Genomic DNA, 19,439 nt, shown 5'->3' with positions numbered 1-19,439 from the left:
GAGCCACGCCCCTAACTGGAGCCCCTCCCCCGGCTGCCTGCCGACCATCATTTCCATCATCCGCCATGCTCTCACTATCAGAAGACGCCACAGCGGCCTCGGGGTCCAGGAGTGTATCACAGAGGCCTCTCCAGACTGCGAGGTCCCAAACCACCCTGTCGTCTCGTCTGCTAAGCTTCATGTAAAATTCTCTTCTCCCTCTTTCTCCCTTTCCATCCATCCATCCATCCATCAATCACCATCCATCCACCATCCATCCATCCATCAACCACCCATCCATTCACCCACCCATCCACCATCCAACGATCCATGTATCCATCCATCCACCATCCATCCATGTATCCATCCCTCATCCATCCATACATTCATCCATCCATTCATCCATCCATCCATGTATCTATCCCTCATCCATCCGTCCACCCATCCATCTATCCACCCATTCCTCGTCCATCCATCCATTCATCCATCCATCCATCCATCCACCTATCCATTCATCCATCCATCCATCCATCTGTCCACCTATCAATCCATCTCTCTCTTTCTCCCTCTCTCCTCCCGCACTGCCTCTGCCTCTCTCTTTCCCTCCTCGATCTTTTGTTCTTTTTATCCATCCGTTCTCATTCACTCGCCTTCACTCCTCCCTCTCTACCTCTCCATCTTTCCTCTCTCTCTCCTCTTTCTGTCCGTCGATCCATTCATCCATCCATCCACCCATCCATCCATCCATCCATCCACCCATCCATCCACCCACCCATCCATCCACCCATCCATTCATCCATCCATATATCCACCAATCCATCCATCCATCCATCCATCAACCACCCATCCATTGATCCATCATCCATCCATTGATCCACCCATCCACCCTTCCATCATACATCCATCCATTGATCCATCATCCATCCATTGATCCACCCATCCGCCATCCATCCACCCATCCATCCACCATCCATTCATCAACCACCCATCCATTCACCATCCATCCACCATCCATCCACCATCCATCCATTCATCCAACCACCATCCATAGACCCATCCGACCGTCCTTCCATCCACCCCATCCATCCACCATCCATTGATCCATCCACCCATCCATAGACCCATCCATCCATCCATCCACCATCCATCCATTCACCATCCATCCATTGATCCATCCATCCATCCATCAGTCCGTCCATCCATCCATCTCTTCTCCCTCTCCGATCGCTTTCCCTCTACCTCCCCTTCACTCCTCCCACCCTTTCCTTCCCTCTTCTCCCTTTCTTTCGCTTTCCTCCACCTCTCTACCCCCTCAGCCCTCGCTCTCTCTTTCCATCCATCCATCCATCCATCCATCCATCACTCTCTCATTCTCTCGCCCTCTTTCTCTCCCTCCTCATCTTTTGTTCTTATTATCCATCCATTCTCATTCTCTCCCCTTCACTCCACCCTCTCTACCTCGCCCTCTCTCCTCTCTTTCTCTCTCTCCCATTCTCTATCAAAGGTAGCAGAGGGGCCCCTCCCTCATACAGAAGCAGAGGGGCCCCTCCCACATAGAGATGCAGAGGGGCCCCTCCCTCCTACAGAAGCAGAGGAGCCCCTCCCTCATACCGAAGCAGAGGGGCCCCTCCCTCATACAGAAGCAGAGGGGGCGCTCCCACATAGAGATGCAGAGGGGCCCCTCCCTCCTACATGAGCAGAGGGGCCCCTCCCTCTACAGAAGCAGAGGGGCCCCTCCCTCTACAGAAGCAGAGGGGCCCCTCCCTCATACGGAAGCAGAGGGGCCACTCCCTCATACAGAAACATAGGGACCCCTCATAACCTTCGACAGGGGCCCCCAGGGAGAGGCAGCAGCTGTCCCCCCCTGGGGGGTTATTCTGTATTTATTTGAGGAGGTTTATAAAGCGTGAACGAGGCCGGGGGGAGTCGAGGCGCCTCGGATTAAACATTTATCATCACAAGTTATTCACAAGAAGAGATACACACAGTGTGACCCCCCCCCCCCCCCCCCAGGGACAGACATTAGTGGGCATCCGCCCCCTTTGGGAGAGGCCACTCCAGGGTCAAAGGTCACTCTTTTGGAGATGGATCAATAATTGAAGCGGATCAGGGCCCTGGGCTGAATCGGGACATTTATCATTACATCACTTTGAGTGACACTTGTCAGTGTGTAGCGCCTCGTATCTGGAGTGAGCTTTAAACGGAGGGTTTGAACAATGCTGCATAGACCCTGGGATTAAAGCGCCTCGAGCCGCAGCTGCACCCGGGGCTCTGCGCAGGTCCAGGGGAGCAGTGTCTCTCTTCGGGGCCTGTGCATAGCGCCCCGAGGCCCAGGGCGGAGTCAGAGGCGCTGGATGGGGTGGAATGAACTCTGGGCTCCTCTGTCCTGAATGAGAATCCTTCACCGAGAGGCCTGTCCAGAGGAGGGGCAGCGGAGGAGAGGCCTGTCCAGAGGAGGAGAGGCCTGTCCAGAGGAGGGGCAGAGGAGGAGAGGCCTGTCCAGAGGAGGGGCAGAGGAGGAGAGGCCTGTCCAGAGGAGGTGAGGAGGAGAGGCCTGTCCAGAGGAGGTGAGGAGAAGAGGCCTGTCCAGGGGTACAGAGTAGGAGAGGCCTGTCCAGGGGTACAGATGAGGAGTGGCCTGTCCAGAGGAGGAGAGGCCTGTCCAGGGGCGCAGAGGAGGAGACGCCTGTCCAGAGGAGGAGACGCCTGTCCAGAGGAGGGAAAGAGGAGGTGAGGAGTAGAGAACTGTCCAGAGGAGGTGAGGAGGAGAGGCCTGTCCAGCGGAGGGGCAGAGGAGGTGAGGAGTAGAGGCCTGTCCAGAGGAGGTGAGGAGGAGAGGCCTGTCCAGAGGAGGTGAGGAGGAGAGGCCTGTCCAGCGGAGGGGCAGAGGAGGTGAGGCCGGTCAAGGGGTGCCGAGGAGGTAAGGCCTGTCCATGGGGGTGCAGAGGAGGAGAAGAGGAGAGGCCTGTCCAGAGTAGGGGCAGAGGAGGAGAGGCCTGTCCAGGGGTGCAGAGGAGGAGAGGCCTATCCAGAGGAGGTGAGGAGGAGAGGCTTGTCCAGGGGCCAGAGGAGGTGAGGCCTGTCCAGGGGTGCAGAGGAGGTGAGGCCTGTCAAGGGGTCAGAGGAGGTGATGCCTGCCCAGAAGAGGGGCAGAGGAGGAGAGGCCTGTCCAGGGGAGCAGAGGAGGAGAGGCCTGTCTAGGGGTGCAGAGGAGGAGAGGCCTGTCCAGGGGGGCAGAGAAGGAGAGGCCTGTCCAGGGGTGCAGAGGAGGTGAGGGAGAGGCCTGTCCAGGGGTGCAGAGGAGGTGAGGCCTGTCCAGGGGTGCAGAGGAGGTGAGGCCTGTCAAGGGGTCAGAGGAGGTGAGGCCTGACCAGAAGAGGGGCAGAGGAGGAGAGGCCTGTCCAGGGGAGCAGAGGAGGAGAGGCCTGTCTAGGGGTGCAGAGGAGGAGAGGCCTGTCCAGGGGGGCAGAGAAGGAGAGGCCTGTCCAGGGATGCAAAGGAAGTGAGGCTTGTCCAGGGGCCAGAGGAGGAGAGGCCTGTCCAGGGGTGCAGAGGAGGTGAGGCCTGTCAAGGGGTGCAGAGGACGAGAGGCCTGTCCAGGGGTGCAGAGGAGGTGAGGCCTGTCAAGGGGTGCAGAAGAGGAGAGGCCTGTCTAGGGGTGCAGAGGAGGAGAGGCCTGTGCAGGGGGGCAGAGAAGGAGAGGCCTGTCCAGGGGTGCAGAGGAAGTGAGGCTTGTCCAGGGGTGCAGAGGAGGAGAGGCCTATCCAGAGGAGGTGAGGAGGAGAGGCTTGTCCAGGGGCCAGAGGAGGTGAGGCCTGTCCAGGGGTGCAGAGGAGGTGAGGCCTGTCAAGGGGTCAGAGGAGGTGAGGCCTGCCCAGAAGAGGGGCAGAGGAGGAGAGGCCTGTCCAGGGGAGCAGAGGAGGAGAGGCCTGTCTAGGGGTGCAGAGGAGGAGAGGCCTGTCCAGGGGGGCAGAGAAGGAGAGGCCTGTCCAGGGGTGCAGAGGAGGTGAGGGAGAGGCCTGTCCAGGGGTGCAGAGGAGGTGAGGCCTGTCCAGGGGTGCAGAGGAGGTGAGGCCTGTCAAGGGGTCAGAGGAGGTGAGGCCTGACCAGAAGAGGGGCAGAGGAGGAGAGGCCTGTCCAGGGGAGCAGAGGAGGAGAGGCCTGTCTAGGGGTGCAGAGGAGGAGAGGCCTGTCCAGGGGGGCAGAGAATGAGAGGCCTGTCCAGGGATGCAAAGGAAGTGAGGCTTGTCCAGGGGTCAGAGGAGGAGAGGCCTGTCCAGGGGTGCAGAGGAGGTGAGGCCTGTCAAGGGGTGCAGAGGACGAGAGGCCTGTCCAGGGGTGCAGAGGAGGTGAGGCCTGTCAAGGGGTGCAGAAGAGGAGAGGCCTGTCTAGGGGTGCAGAGGAGGAGAGGCCTGTCCAGGTGGGCAGAGAAGGAGAGGCCTGTCCAGGGGTGCAGAGGAAGTGAGGCTTGTCCAGGGGTCAGAGGAGGAGAGGCCTGTCCAGGGGTGCAGAGGAGGTGAGGCCTGTCCAGGGATGTAGAGGGGGAGAGGCCTGTGCAGAGGAGGTGAGGCCTGTCCAGGGGTCAGAGGAGGTGAGGCCTGTCCAGGTGTGCAGAGGAGGAGATGCCTGACCAGGGGTGCAGAGGAGGTGAGGCCTGTCCAGGGGTGCTGAGGAGGTGAGGTCTGCCCGGAGGGGTGCAGAGAAGGCGAGGCCTGTCCAGGGGAGCAGTGTCTGTCTCGGGGCCTGTACATGGCGCCCGAGGCTCAGGGCGGAGTCAGAGACGCTGGATGGGGTGGAAGGAACTCTGGGCTCCTCTTTCTTTAATGAGAATCATTCACGAGAGGCCTGTCCAGGGGTGCAGAGGAGGTGAGGCCTTCCAGGGGTGCAGAGGAGCGAGGCCTGTCCAGGGGTGCAGAGGCGGTGAGGCCTGTCCAGGGGTGCAGAGGAGGAGGAGAGACCTGTCCAGGGTTGCAGAGGAGGAGGAGAGGCCTGTCCTGGGGTGCAGAGGAGGCGAGGCCTGTCCAGGGGTGCAGAGGAGGAGAGGCCTGTCCAGGGGTGCAGAGGAGGAGGAGAGGCCTGTCCAGGGGTGCAGAGGAAGAGAGGCCTGTCCAGGGGTGCAGAGGAGAACAGGCCTGTCCAGGGGTTCCAGAGGAGGAGAGGAGGTGAGGCCTGTCCAGGGGGGCAGAGGAGGTGAGGCCTGTCCAGGGATGCAAAGGAGGAGAGGCCTGTCCAGGGATAAGAGGAGGTGAGGCCTGCCCAGGGGTGCAGCGGAGGTGAGGCCTGTCCAAAGGTGCAGAGGAGGAGAGGCCTGTCCAGAGGAGGTGAGGCCAGCCCAGTGGTGCAGCACCCTCTCCAGGGGTACAGAGGAGGTGAGGCCTATCCACTGGCTTGAGAAGAGGTGAGGCCCGTCCAGGGGGTGCAGAGGAGGTGAGGCCTGTCCAGGGGAGGAGAGGAGGAGGATAGGCCTGTCCAGGGGTGCAGAGGAAGAGAGGCCTGTCCAGGGGTGCAGAGGAGAACAGGCCTGTCCAGGGGTTCCAGAGGAGGAGAGGAGGTGAGGCCTGTCCAGGGGGGCAGAGGAGGTGAGGCCTGTCCAGGGATGCAAAGGAGGAGAGGCCTGTCCAGGGATAAGAGGAGGTGAGGCCTGCCCAGGGGTGCAGCGGAGGTGAGGCCTGTCCAGAGGTGCAGAGGAGGAGAGGCCTGTCCAGAGGAGGTGAGGCCCGTCCAGGGGGTGCAGAGTAGAGGTGAGGCCTGTCCAGGGGAGGAGAGGAGGAGGATAGGCCTGTCCAGAGGAGGCGAGGCCTGTCCAGTGGTGCAGCAGCCTGTCTAGGGGTACAGAGGAAGTGAGGCCTATCCACTGGCTTGAGAAGAGGTTAGGCCCGTCCAGGGAATGCAGAGGAGGTGACAGATATTCATGGGGGTGCTGATGAGGTGAGGCCAGTCCAGGTGGTGCAGAGGATGTGAGGCCTAATTAGGGGGTGCAAAGAAAGTGAGGCCTGTCCAGGGAGGCCGCAGAGTCCCTGTCCCGTCCCCTCCTGGAACAAGTGGAAGCACTTTTGTTGAAGGTCAGCGCAACCAGATGGTCATTCTTCGAGCCCGGCCATCTGGTCGCGCCTTTCCCCTCGGCCATCTGGTCACCCAATAGTTTCCAAAGGTGCTACCAGTCATCAGGTTGCCCTGGAAGTCCTGATGAGGGCTCATTTGCTTCCCTGGTCCCAGCCAAGGCTCCAAGAGGCTGGGCGCATTTCACCTTCAGTCCCCTCTTTCACTGGGTGCGCACAGATTACAAGAAAGGGGATATTTTTCCTCCAGATTAATAGGGAGAGGGTACCTCAGACATCCGTGAGGTCCAACGATTCTGAGCTGGGCAGAGCTAGGGTCCAGGCCTCCATGCCGGGCCCTCAGGGGCTTGGGTCAGCTCCTGCCTCCTTGGCCTGCCTGATGGGTCTTTCCTCTGAGCCGGCCTTTCTCGAGAGCAGACAAGGATATGAGGTGGACATGCCAGCTGCCCTGGAAGTCCTGATGAGCACTTCCTGCTTTCTTAAGCCCAGTCGGGGCTCTTGGGGGTTGAGTTTGATTGTTCTGGTGGTTTCCTCTGTCCCTTGGTGCGCATGGAATACAAATAAAGCTGTGTAGCCGTACTCTGGATTATTAGGGAAAGGGGACTCCCGACCCTCTTGTGGTCCGGCAGTTCTCAGCCAGGTGTTACCAGGGCCCGGGCCGCTGTGGCCCCCTGAGGCCCGGGTTTGACGCCTGCCTCCCAGACATGTCCAATGGGCCTTTCCACTGAGACTGCCTTCCCGAGAACACGCAGGTACATGAAGCTGCCATCCCACCTTCATGTTCCAATAAGGGATTATCAGATTCCTTTAAAGCAGGGAGGGCCCTAGGAGGTTGGGTGTGTTTGTGCCGGTGGTCCCCTCTGTCCCTCAATGCCCAAGGAGGACAAGAAAGGGGGGTAGCGTTCCTCCGGATTACTAGGGACAGAGTACTCCAGACCCACTTGGGGTCTGCAGTGACCAGCTGGCTGAGGACCTGCCCACCTTCGTCCTGGGCTCTGTCCTCAGGCCCCCTATGTGGGTGAACCCCCAGGCAGTGTTCTTCAGGCCAGGGGAGCTTTGTCCCGCTCGGATTTTCTATGAACTCCAACTGGGGCCCTTTTGGTCCCCGTGGTGGGTACACCCCATCCTGGGCGCCGGCCCACCTCATGGCAAAGGGCCTGGGATGGGGTCCTGCAGGCCCGGGGAGGCCTTCCCTGCACGTCCGGGCCCTGGAGCTCCAACCAGGCCCTGGGGCCCCGTCTAGGCTCTGTCCTCCGGCCTACTTCACAGCCAAGGTCCAGAGTTGTGGGTTCACCGGAAGGAGGAGGTCTCCTAGCGTTTCTCCTGCGTGTTAATATGCCTTCGGGCCCCGGATCAGAGGCCCGTCAGGACCCCTTGCAGCCCCATGCCTCAGGCCCGGGATGCAGAGCCCCTGTCCCCTCCAAGGACAAGCAGAAGCCCTGTTCGTTAAGTCACAGCGTGCCCAGATGGCCATTCTTCGAGCCTAGCCATCTGGTCGCACACAATGCATTCCAGTGGTGCTTGCTACCAGATGGCCAAGCCGCCCTGGAAGTCCCGATGAGGGCTCATTTACCTCCTCTATCCCATCCAGGAGGCTGGACGTGTTTACGCCTTCCGTCTCCTCTGTCACTCATTGCGCAAAGATTACAAGAAAGGGGGTATTTGTCCTCCAGATTACAAGGGAGAGTGTATCTGGGACCTCCTTGACGCTTGGCGATTCTGAGTCAGGCAAAGCCAGGGCCTGGGCCTGCCTGCCGGGGCCCCCAGTGGCCCGGGTCTGCACTTGCCTCCCATCCCTTTCGGATGGTCCTTCCCTGGGAACAGGCAGGGACGTGAAGCTGGCATCCCTGTCCAGGACGCCCTGCAAGGGGAGGGCCCGGCCAATGCTGTGTACTCCGATCAATTGGGCACGCTCGGTCTGTTTAGGGATGGACTGCTTGGCCAGCCTTGGCTGTTGTTTCAAGCAAGCGAGGGCCTGACGCTTGTTAGAGGCCTTTCCACTACCCAGCAGAGCAAAGACCGAGCAGCCGTGGCAGCTTGCGCCCCCTCCACTGGTCTGACCAGAGTGGAAGAGGAGGGGTGAGGCCAGGTCCTAGCGAGGCCACTTGATGGTTAGCTCACCAGTGCCACACTGTCACCCTCCTCCGCCCAGGGCATTTCTGCTGCAGCTTGGAGCGGCTGCTCCGCAGAGTGTCACTGAACCCTGTGTCTTGCTCAGGCTGCACCTCAGTTCTCTCTTCCCTTATCATGAGAAGGCTTGGCATCCCGGTGTTTGTGTGACCGCACCTCTCCCCCAGCAGGTTCCCCAGGTGGGTGGGCTTCGCCAGTAGGCTCCTGAAGGGTGTGAAATTTGGTTGGGAGATGCGCACATGGCTCCAAGCAACACCGTCCAGCCCAGCAGGTGCAGCTACCTGGTTGATCCTGCCAGTAGCATATGCTTGTCTCAGAGATTAAGCCATGCACGTGTAAGTACACACGGCCGGTACAGTGAAACTGCGAATGGCTCACTAAATCAGTTATGATTCCTTTGATCGCTCCATCTCTTGCTTGGATAATTATGGTAATTCTAGAGCTAATACATGCCGACGAGCGCTGACCTCCCGGGATGCGTGCATTTATCAGACCAGGACTAATCTGGTCTCACCCGGCCGCTTTGGTGACTCTAGATAACCTCATGCCGATCTCTGGTCCCCGTCACAGTGACGATATATTCGGATGTCTGCCCTACTAACTTTTGATGGTACTTTGTGTGCCTACCATGGTGACCACGGGTATCAGGGAATTCGATTCCAGAGAGGGAGCCTGAGAAACACCTTCCACATCAAAGGAAGGAAGCATGGGCCCGATTCACAGAATGAATTTAAGACTCAATCCTAAACTTACTACTATTTTGGTATTCACAGAATGCACTTACTACTTTTGGCATTCACAGAATGAATTTACTACTTTTGGCATTCACAGAAGTTAGGATTTTGTCTTAAGTTTGCGCACATTACCCACTCCTGACTTTGGAGGTGTAGGAAAGTGCCCTTTTTTGGATGGTTACCCCCCACTTTTTTTCCAACCTCTAATGCAACATGACTTGATGTGCCCAGGGTCCCTGCCAATGAGGCTCCCAAGGCCTGTATTCTTTCCAGAGAGTGTGCCTTTGTATCCACAATTACACATCTCTGACCAAAGGTAAGCCTCTTGTAAAAGGTACCATGGGTACCAAGGGCACTGTGAACAAAGTGCCCTGCAGCACCTATTGTACCACCCTTAGACGCCCTGCACCCTGACACCCACACACTGCCATTGCAGGCTGCGTGTTTTGGTGCAGAGAAAAGAAAGTGATGAGTCGACATGGCACACATCCCTGTGTGCCATGCCTGCAATCCACTGCCTGGGGCCTAGGTATGTCACCCCTCTAGCATGACGCACTAGCCCTCAGGTGAGGGTACAGTGGCATGAGTCCTGTATCCCTACGGTGTCTAAGTCCAATCTTAGACATTAAAAGTGTAAGGCGTAAAGAGTATATGGTCTGGAATTTGGTCATTACGAACTCCACAGCTTCATAATGTTTTACTAAAACCTGGGAAGTTTGGTATCAAACCTCTCAGCACATTCAACACACGATGCCAGTGTGTGATTTAATGTAAAATGCACTCGGCGGGCATCTTAGAGATTGGGTGACCCAACCGACGGTGTCCAGGTATCCCCCAAGAACACAGCTTGCCAGTGGTCATCTTCAGGAAGTCTCCCAGCCCTGCAGTGCTGACCTTAACTCCGGGAGCTTTGCTCCCACACATGAGGGGCTGCAAATAAGCAGACCCTAACCGAAAAACCCCTTAGCCCCATTGGCTAATGTTGGGTCTCAGTACTCTGCACCCGGCCGCACCAGTGCCGCTGGTGGTGCAAATCGAGTGCCTGCCTAGGCCTTGGGGAACCTTGGTCCCAACCCCCAAAACTCCTACTCGTAAGACATTTACTTACCTGTAAATGTAAATTGATACTTGTATAGCGCCTACTCACCCGCAAGGGTCTTCTCAAGGCGCTTGTACGAATACCGCTGTGAAACCCATCCTGGCTTTCCCTGTGAGGCGTCCACTCCTGGGCACCCCCAAGGTGGAGGCCAGGCATCCTTAGCGTTGTGGGGGCCGTTGTGGAGATTAAGCAAGCTATTGCCCAGTCTTTCAGAGTGGGACCCATGATTAGAATAGGCACTGAGGCGAGAATTATCAGGTCCGTGGAATTTTGAGCCCAAGCCCCGCCGAGGCGAGGAATTGAACCCTGGTCCCGGCCTAGACCTCTGCATCAGGGTCTGCCACTCTAATCATTAAGCCACACTTCTCCACTGAGAAACCGATAACCATTTTTCTCCCATAAGAACCCATATTATGTGATTTTAGGCCTCAAATGTTCTAAATGTTGAACTGTTCTTTTGTATCTGGATAATAGAAACTATAACTCTAGCCAAGAAAACCCTTACTTACCTTGTATTGTGAGATCCCTAGGTGTGGTATCTAGATATATCACCCTAGTACTCAATGTAATTGAAAAGTAATCAAAAAGTTTCTAAAAGTAATGAATGTGTAATATAAACTGCTTTTAAAACCATTCCAACTTGTTACAATTGCAAATCCATTCCCAATTTCATTTCTGTGTAAAGGTTTACAATTGAAAGTACATTTTATCTACCTGTACCAAGTCCTTCTTGGTTCTAGAAATAAAATACAAGTATACCTTTTTTATGCTTACCTAATTGGTTTGGATTATGTCTCTTGAGTGTGTGTAGTCGGTCCCTGAGTAAGTGAATACAATAATATGCTTAACCCACCCTCTGGATAAGCCTAACTGCTCGCCCACACTACCATGAAGAGAGCTGTTAGCACTTACCTAATTCCTCCTCTGCTATACCACTGGGGACTCCGTGGACTCTGTGTACACTATACCTTACTTTGACATAATATATACAGAGCCAGCTTCCTACAGAAGGTTGTGATGAAAAATAAAAATGCAGGACTCTTTCGGGCCCTGTAATTGGAATGAGTACACTTTAAATCCTTTAACGAGGATCCATTGGAGGGCAAGTCTGGTGCCAGCAGCCGCGGTAATTCCAGCCCCAATAGCGTACATTAAAGTTGCTGCAGTTCAAAAACTTGTAGTTGGATCTTGGGATCGAGCTGGCGGTCCACCACGAGGTGAGCTGCCGCCTTTTCTAGCCTCATTTGGTGCCCCCTTGATGCTCTGAACTGAGTGTCCTGGTGGGCTGGTGCATGTACTTTGAAAACATTAGAGTGTTCAAAACAGACCGGCCTCCTGAATACTTCAGCTAGGAATAATGGAATAGGACTTCATTTCTGTTCTGTGGGGTTTTCAGAGCTGGCTCCATGTTTAGGAGGGACGGCCGGTGGCATTTGTATTGTGCTGAAAGAGGTGAAATGCTTGGACCAGGAAAAGACGAACCTAAGCAAAAGCGTTTTTTCAAGAATGTTTTCATTAATCAAGAATTAAATTAGGATTTTCGAAGACGATCAGATACCATCGTAGTTCCGACCATAAACGGGCCAAATAGTGATCAGGCGGCGCTATTCCCTTGACCCACTGAGCAGCTTCCGGGAAACCAAAGTCTTTGGGTTCCGGGGGGAGCATGGTTGCAAAGCTGAAACTTAAAGGAAGTGACGGGAGGACACCACCAGGAGTGGAGCCTGTGGCTTAATTTGACTCAGCACTGGAAACCTCACCCGGCCCGGACACGGAAAGGATTTACAGATTGATAGCTCTTTCTCAATTCTGTGGGTGGGGGTGCATGGCCGTACTTAGTTGGTGGGGCGATTTGTGGAGTGGTGTGGCTCACTGGTTAGAGGCGGCAGACCCGGAAGCAGAGAACGCCCTGGGACCAGGGTTCAATCCCCGACGCGGCAGGGTCGTGGACCAGGGTCAACGGACTCGATCATTCTCGCCTCGGTGCCTACTCTAACCAGGGATCACACTCGGCAACTCTGGGCATTAAGCTTGCCTCATCTCTACAACGGCCCCCCACAAATACCAGGGATGCCTGGTTTCACCTTGGAGATACCCAGAAGGGACCATCTCACAGGGAAAGCCAGGACGGGTTCCCCAGCGGTCTTCAGCGCCAGGACGCTCCCGGGCAACATTGCGCTTTACAAGTCCCATACATTTACATTTACATTTACATTAGTCTGGTTAATTCTGATAACGAACAAGACTCCTCCAGGCTAACTAGTTACGTGACCCCCAGCGGTAAGCGTACAACTTCTTAGCGGGACAATTGCCGTTCAGCCACATGAGATTGAGCAATGAAAGGTCTATGATGCACTTAGATGTCCGGGGCTGCACGTGCGCTACACTAAACGGATCAGGGTGTGTCTACCCTTCTTCGACAGTTGCGAGTAACCTGCTGAAGCCTGTTCGTGATAGAGAATGGGGATTGTGATTATTTCCCTTGAATGTGGAATTCCCAATAAGTGCGGGTCATAAGGTTGCGTTGATTAAGTCCCTGCCCTTTTGTACACACAAACTGTTGCTACTACCGATTGGATGGTTTAGTGAGGTCCTCGGATCGGCCCCGCCGGCATCGGCAATGGCCTTGGCAGAGCGCCGAGAAGAGATCAAACTTGACTATCTAGAGGAAGTAAAAGTCGTAACAAGGTTTCCGAAGGTGAACCTGCAGCAGTATCAATATTGGCGGGTGGCCTGAGCCGCGAACGGTGCCAGCCTGAAACCCTCGGCTGCCTCCCAGATGGAGGACATGCACAGTGTAGGCACAGGGCCTGGCCCTGCCCTCGCGGGCTCTGACCGGTGGGGCGGTCCTTGGCTGCTGGGGTACTTGGCTGCGGACTGGGTATGGGGTGGGCTCCTCCACTGGGGAGGATCCGACCAATGAACGTTCGATGATCTGGTGATGGGGGGGGGGGTGGCCGCCGGTTCTAGCTCCTCTGGGAGGGGCACAGCCAGTGGCGTAACGAAACTTGAGGGGGCCCCCCTGCAAAGAACATGGAGGGGGCCCTCCCCTCCGGTGTCCCAGCCCACCACCTACCACTTTGCCCTACCACGGGTCAAAATACAGGACGTAACTTCGGGACAAAAGGTTCGTTTTACAGACACATCAGAGGAGGTTGTGCAATAGTATATAAGTAAGCACATCCATATCCAAACATATTCACCCATTTGCAAACCTGTCCATCATGTATCCTTCCATCTATCATTTCACTCCTCCGTCCCTCCATCCACCCTTTCACTCATCCATTCATCATCCATCCATCCACCCTTTCACCCTATCCATCTTTACACTCATCATCTACTCTTCCACCCATCCATCTACTCATCCACTCATGAATCCATCCATTGACCCTATCACTCCTCCATCCTTTCTGTCATCCATCTATCCTTTCACTCTTTCACTCATCTATCCATCCTTTTGTCCATCTACCCTCCCTTTCACTCACTCATCCATCCTTACATCCACCCTTTCACTCATCCATCCATCCATTCACCCTTTCACATATCAATTCATCAATCCATAATTTCACTCATCCATCCACCCACTCGCTCATCATCCACCCTTTCACTCATCCATCCATCCTTTCACTCATCCATCCATTCTTTCACTCATCCATCCACCTTTTTACCCATCCAGGGCTGGTCCGACATGTTCACTTCTTCCTCTGACAGCCTTCTAGAGGATAAGATGTTTAGGGCCGGAATCTCTTCTCAAAATGTTGACCTCCTTCACCATGGCAGGCGTAGGCTAAATTGGGACCTTTTAGGATAGTTCAAATTCTGCTCAAGATTGTCAATCGTGATCGCTCTCCCACTTATTTCCTCACTCAGGAGGTTGTATCTGTACAGTGCTTAGAAGCATTCTTCCTCTTACAAAGACGGACAGATACTGCTTATGTCACCAATTTCCTTTCTGACCCATGTGGCACCGTTTTACTGATTTGGACCCATCTCTGCCTTGTTCATGGTCCATAAGGATTACATGACTTTCTCTGTTTACCCCTGTTTTTGGTTTACACACACAAAGCATCTCACTGCTTCTCTCCATAGGTTTATGTTGTGTAACTGCCTGTATATTTTAGTTTCCCTACGCCCCGGACTGGACTACACATGACTGTAATGTAGACCATGCAGGTAAAGCTCTACCTTTTCCACCTGACACTTTCCGCTCTCCTTCTCCTTCTACCCACACTCTTCCCAGACTTACAAACCTTTATCGCAGTAGTGGCTGCTCCACAGGGGCGCCGGGGCGTTGGCCCACCACCTGGCTCTGGCACGGTTTGATTAGAATGTACATCTTTTACATGAAAACAAATGATCTCATGGATCGTTTATTTGAATATAAAAGCTATAATATCACATTACCAGCAGCTGACGGCTCCACTGGCTGTATTGCGCATGTGTCAGGCGGGGGCTGATACAGCCCAGCCTCACACAGTCACAATTCATATCTGACAGGCTTCACTGGCATAAGGCATTGAAGCATGCCAGAGAACAGAGTTTCCGGGCTTGCCTATCATGCCCTCCCCTATCAGAAGTCGGAATAGAGAAATAAAGTGCACCTCGTTACCTGCAAAGAAGTTTGTGAGCCTGCCTCTGTGGAGCTGTTACTAGAAGTGTCTGCAGGAGAGGCCTAAAAAAGAAGCAGATGGAAAACAACTTGTAGCACAATGCATGCGATCGCTCATTTGTCCTACGAATCTCAAAAGTGTTTTAAATGTAGTCAGTGTTCTCATCTCCCGGTTCGCTTTATCATACGCAGATTGTGTGTCAGCTTAAAACGTCATCAAACATGATGTTTTCCATGGTTTATCGATACTATCAGAATATGCATCACCCAGAACATATCCCTCCATTAGCGTAGCCAGAGATTATAACAAGTCTAAAGCACCCTGTTTTCATGTTCCGTAAACATTCACAGGGAAACATTGAAAACTATACCAACTCCCAATGTATTAGAACGAACCAGCAAATCGTAAACCATGAAGATGGCATGGATCTGATGTCACAGTTTCGCGTGTGGAAGTAAATGTCGTACAAAACATGTTATTGTATTAAGATGAGCAGGACACACGACATACCTACTCATCGCTCCTCGCCTCCTTAGGCCTGGGCTGGCCGCAGCTTTGAAGGAGAGCGGGGCGGGCTGCGGGCAGCAGAAGACAGGGGCCGGGAACCCTGAGTTTGACGCTCTGCCCGTACTAGTAATAATCGGGACGATATTGTACCCGTGACCTGGCTTGACTCTGTGGTCCTCTAACCCGACCTACCGAGCCTGCCTGGCCGTAGTCACCAGGTGCTCGCGCTCTCCCTGCGTTAAGGGTAGTCCCGGCCTGCCACTTGTGACCCGGAGCTCAGTGCAGCCCTCCCCGTACCTTCAATCTCGTCGACTGGCGCGGCCTGCCTGTAGGCCTTTGTGGCACTGCTCGAAGCACCCAGGTCTGACCTGACCCTGCATGTCTCTAGCGACCGGGAACTCTGCACTCCTTACTTTAACATCCAGGACTAGCAGCAAAGTCCCCGTAACTGCTGCTGCAGAGACAGCGCCTCCCCCACCCTGAAGATGCGCAGGCGCGGAGGCATCTGCGCGCCCATAATTAAAAAAGAGCTTGCCTTTTAAACAGCGGACAGTTTAATTAATTAAGAGGCCAGGCAAGCAGTGCCCCACCATTTTATTAGTGAGGGGCCCCCTAGAGCACAGCACCCCTGCAACACGGCCCGGGGCTTCGGGGGCCTCCTGTGTAAACTTAAGCCCATGGCCATGCGCGCACCGCGGCCTATCGCACTAATAAATTACTCTGCTGAGTGAAGGGGCTCTGGAGCGAGCAGGGGCCCCCCTGGAACAAGGGGCCCCCACAACGCGTGGGCTGCGGGGGTCTGTGTTACGCCCATGGGCACAACAGTAGGCCCTCCAAAGACAGAACCCACTCTCACCCAGTACAACCCAGTGGTGGTGAAACTGAATGGCAGCACCTTCCCAGTCTGGGGCCACCGCTAAAGGCACTGCTGCCCCGGGCCCTCCCATGCCTGACACCGGCCTGATCAGGCCTTGGGTGAACGAGGAGTGGCCCTTCTCGATTGGCAGGTCAGCCTGGAAGAGAAGGAGCCGGGCTGTGACGGGACCCCGTCTCCTCTCCGTGGAAGGTGTGCAGGATAGGGAGCGACCTCTCTCTTCCTTTTTAGCGCCTCTGACAAGCGCAGTTAGTGGGCTACTACCAGCCCCTCTGCATGGCTCCGGCTGCCATAAAGCCGGGAGACTCCTGATGCCGGAGTTGCAAGGCTCTGAGGACAAGGGGTGTCCCCGGACCCCTGTCCCGCTGAGAGGGGCACAGCCCCAAGCCCTCCAGAGAGGAACCCACGGTGGGGAAACCAAATAGCATTGCCTCCCGGGGCTGCCAATAGATGCCCTGCTGCCCTGGGCCCTCCAGTGCCTGATCCCAGCCTGACCAGGCTTCGAGGGACCAAGGAGGGGCCCCTCTTGAGCGGCTGGGTAGCCTGGAAGAGAAGGAGCCTGCCTGCGAACGGACCTCAGCTCCTCTCGGTGGGAAGTGTGCGGGATGGGAATCCATCTGGCTCTTCCCTTTCAGCGCCTCCGACAAGGGCAGTGTGTGGGCTACCCACCAGCCCGCCGGCATAGCTCGGGCTGCCACCCAAGCCAGGAACTCCTTATGCCACAGGTGTGAGGCTCTGAGGACGGGCCACAGCAATAGGCCCTCCCAAGACGGAACCCATGCTGACCCAGCATGACCTCGTAGTGGGGTAACCGAATATCAGTGCCTCCCCGGGCTGGAACTACCCGTGAATGCCCTGCCGATACGGGCCTTCCTGTGCCTGATCCTGGCCTGACCGGGCTTCGGGGGACCGCTAACGTTTGTACCCCTGTTGCTTATTCTCTCTCGTTGCATTACCCTACTTCTGATGGCGAAACGCTCTCATGATTTCATATGTCTTGAATTATCTTGTAAACATCTTTCTTAACTCTGTAAAGCGCTCTCATACCCTAACGGGTCACGTTCGCGCTCTATAAAACACTACATAAATAAATAAATAAATGGACTCTGACTTACAGTAGAAACATGTACACTGACCGCGAGCAACAGGCCGCTCACTGACTGTAGATGTAGGTTCATTGACGGCAAGCGCTGCTCTGGCGATCTACTATAATGGAGTAGGGACTAGAACCCCACCACTCTCCGCACATAGAAATGGCCCAGGAGGAGAGCCACTTAGCCCCCTCCCCCTTTTTCTCTTTAAAAATAAAAAAAATGTCCGGGCCTCGTGGGATGGGGTTCCTCAGGCCGAAATCAGCCTGGGGAAGGGGGCTGCACGTTCCTCCCCCCCCTTTAAATGAAAAAAAAATAGAAAGGCCCAGCCAAGAGCACGCCAGGATGTGTGTTTATTTATTTATTTATTTGAAAGTTTTATAGAGCGCGAACAAGATCCTGGCGGATATCAGAGCACCGTACAAACAATAAATGTTACTTATACAGAAAATAAGAGCAGATCCAACCATATGTACAAAGCATATAGTAAAAACAGCATAGTAAGATGTAACATCAAAAAATGTCTTTAGGTTGGGAGCGCGTGTGCATCTCGTCACAGGGTTTCAGTAGACCCTACTCATGTGAATTAGGCCATGAGGATGGATTTAACTTCCTTTTTAAAAGAGGTAGTGGATGGGTTAAGTCTGGTTTCTGGAGGTAAGGCATTCCAAATTCTGGGTGTCATCCCAGAGAAAGATCTGTTATAAGTTTTTTCTTTTGGAATATTTGTGGCTTCAGTAGTAATTTTTCTGCATTTCTTGAGGATCTGGACCCACCCGCGGTCGTCAGTTTCTGTGCCGGGTAGATGGGTGTCAGTCATACAACTTTTATTCGGTTACCATAATTTTGTGTAGCCATAAAAACTACATATAACATATAAATATAGCAATACAGAACAATAAAAAACGACAGCGGGTAAAATAGTTACATCAAAAGATTAAAAAATGTAAAAGAGAAAATGTTACATGAGATATACAAAGAGGTAAAATTCATTGACACACTCTGGGGAATTAAAAAGGTGAGAACTGCATTAATCAAGGTTGCAGAGATATTTGATACATGATTTTAAGAAGTTGGCAACACACTTTGCTAAGTATTCTGATTCCAGATGTTGCAATGCCAGATAAGCCGGGCGGCAAGCTCTCAGTCTCATTTTACGCAGCAGAGCAATAATCCAGCGCTTGCGAGGAAACTCGTAATATTTGCAGAACAGCACTACATGGAGCGTCGACTGGGGAGATAGACCATCACACGGACATTTCATAAGAGATGGTGAACAGTCCTGCTGTCTTGGGAATGAGACTATACGGAAAAAAGAATTAAATCGGAACCTTGTCAGAAGATATTTTTCATGGGAACTTAGATGAAAGGTTAAATAGGATTGAATTCCAGGTGCGGTTTGTACGGTTAAAATCTGGAAATTCGAGGATTTGTGCAATTCTTGGGATAAGCGCAGTGCCCTTAGGTGAGTTAGACAGAGCTTTTTTAGGTCTTTCCTTGAAATGTCCATCAGGGCAGAAGGCTCCACAAAAAGAGAAATGAGGTCCAAGTCTTTAAAAAAGTTTCTCACTTATGTAAGCCAAAGGATTTTTGGCCAGTTTACCAAGCCCAGACAGTCCATTATAAGGGAACGGGTCAAGTGGCACTGTGGCTTTGTCCAGATTCGGTGTCACAAGAGAATGGGTTGGCATGTGATGTTGTCAGTTAGATAATCCATACCCAACTCAATGTGGCAACCGAAACTTGGTGCGCTTTGGGGAACTGCCAATAGGTATTTTATGAATCCGTTTTCAACCAGTTGTAGGGTGTCTAAGTCGGCGTAAGCCCAGACACCTGCACCATAGACTGCTACGCTATAGCACTTTGCGTAGTACATTTTTATTAATTCTGCCGGGGCTGGTTTCCCCAGTTTCCTCGAGAAGGAGACTAGCGCCGAAGTGGCTCTTTGGAAAAGAAGTTTCTTGCTGCTCATAGCCTGTTTCCAGCGCAATTTGTCACCCGTAAGGATGCCCAAATAAGGATACACCTTGGTACAATCCAGCTTGTTTTTTTCAATATAAATTGGTTTTGGTTTCTTAAGGCCATTCCCAAAGTGCATGACATGGGTTTTTCTAATGTTCTCTTTTAATCCCAGGGATGTCATGTAGTTGCAATACTTGTTGAGTTGGAATTGCAATTTTATTGGAGTTTTAGCTAAAATGACAGAGTCGTCCGAATATAATAATGCAGGAATGGGGCGATGGTTAATGGAAGGAAGGTCCTGGCACCCTTCCAACATGGCCAATTCCAGGCCATTTGTGTATAAATTAAAAAGGAAGGGAGACAGGACACACCCCTGTCTAACTCCCTTGTTGAT

General features: G+C 53.8%; 1 protein-coding gene and 1 pseudogene across 1 annotated transcript in view; both read left to right on the top strand.

Annotated features, from left to right (window-relative positions):
- Positions 1 to 2,450: 2,450 nt before the first annotated feature.
- The window catches only part of LOC147736743 (uncharacterized), an 84,570-nt gene continuing 67,581 nt past the window's right edge, over positions 2,451 to 19,439 (top strand). Inside the window, exon 1 of the mRNA XM_086953459.1 lies at positions 2,451 to 2,709. The gene's annotated coding sequence lies outside the window, so the exon portion shown is untranslated. The remainder of the gene's footprint in view (positions 2,710 to 19,439) is intronic.
- LOC147736744 (18S ribosomal RNA) lies at positions 10,942 to 12,722 on the top strand (annotated as a pseudogene).

The sequence above is a fragment of the Lissotriton vulgaris genome, chromosome 1_2 (genome assembly GCF_964263255.1).
Source record: "Lissotriton vulgaris chromosome 1_2, aLisVul1.2, whole genome shotgun sequence".
NCBI classification, from domain to species: Eukaryota; Metazoa; Chordata; class Amphibia; order Caudata; family Salamandridae; genus Lissotriton; species Lissotriton vulgaris.
Note: the sequence above shows the minus strand (reverse complement) of the source record. Positions and strands in the feature narration are given on the sequence as shown.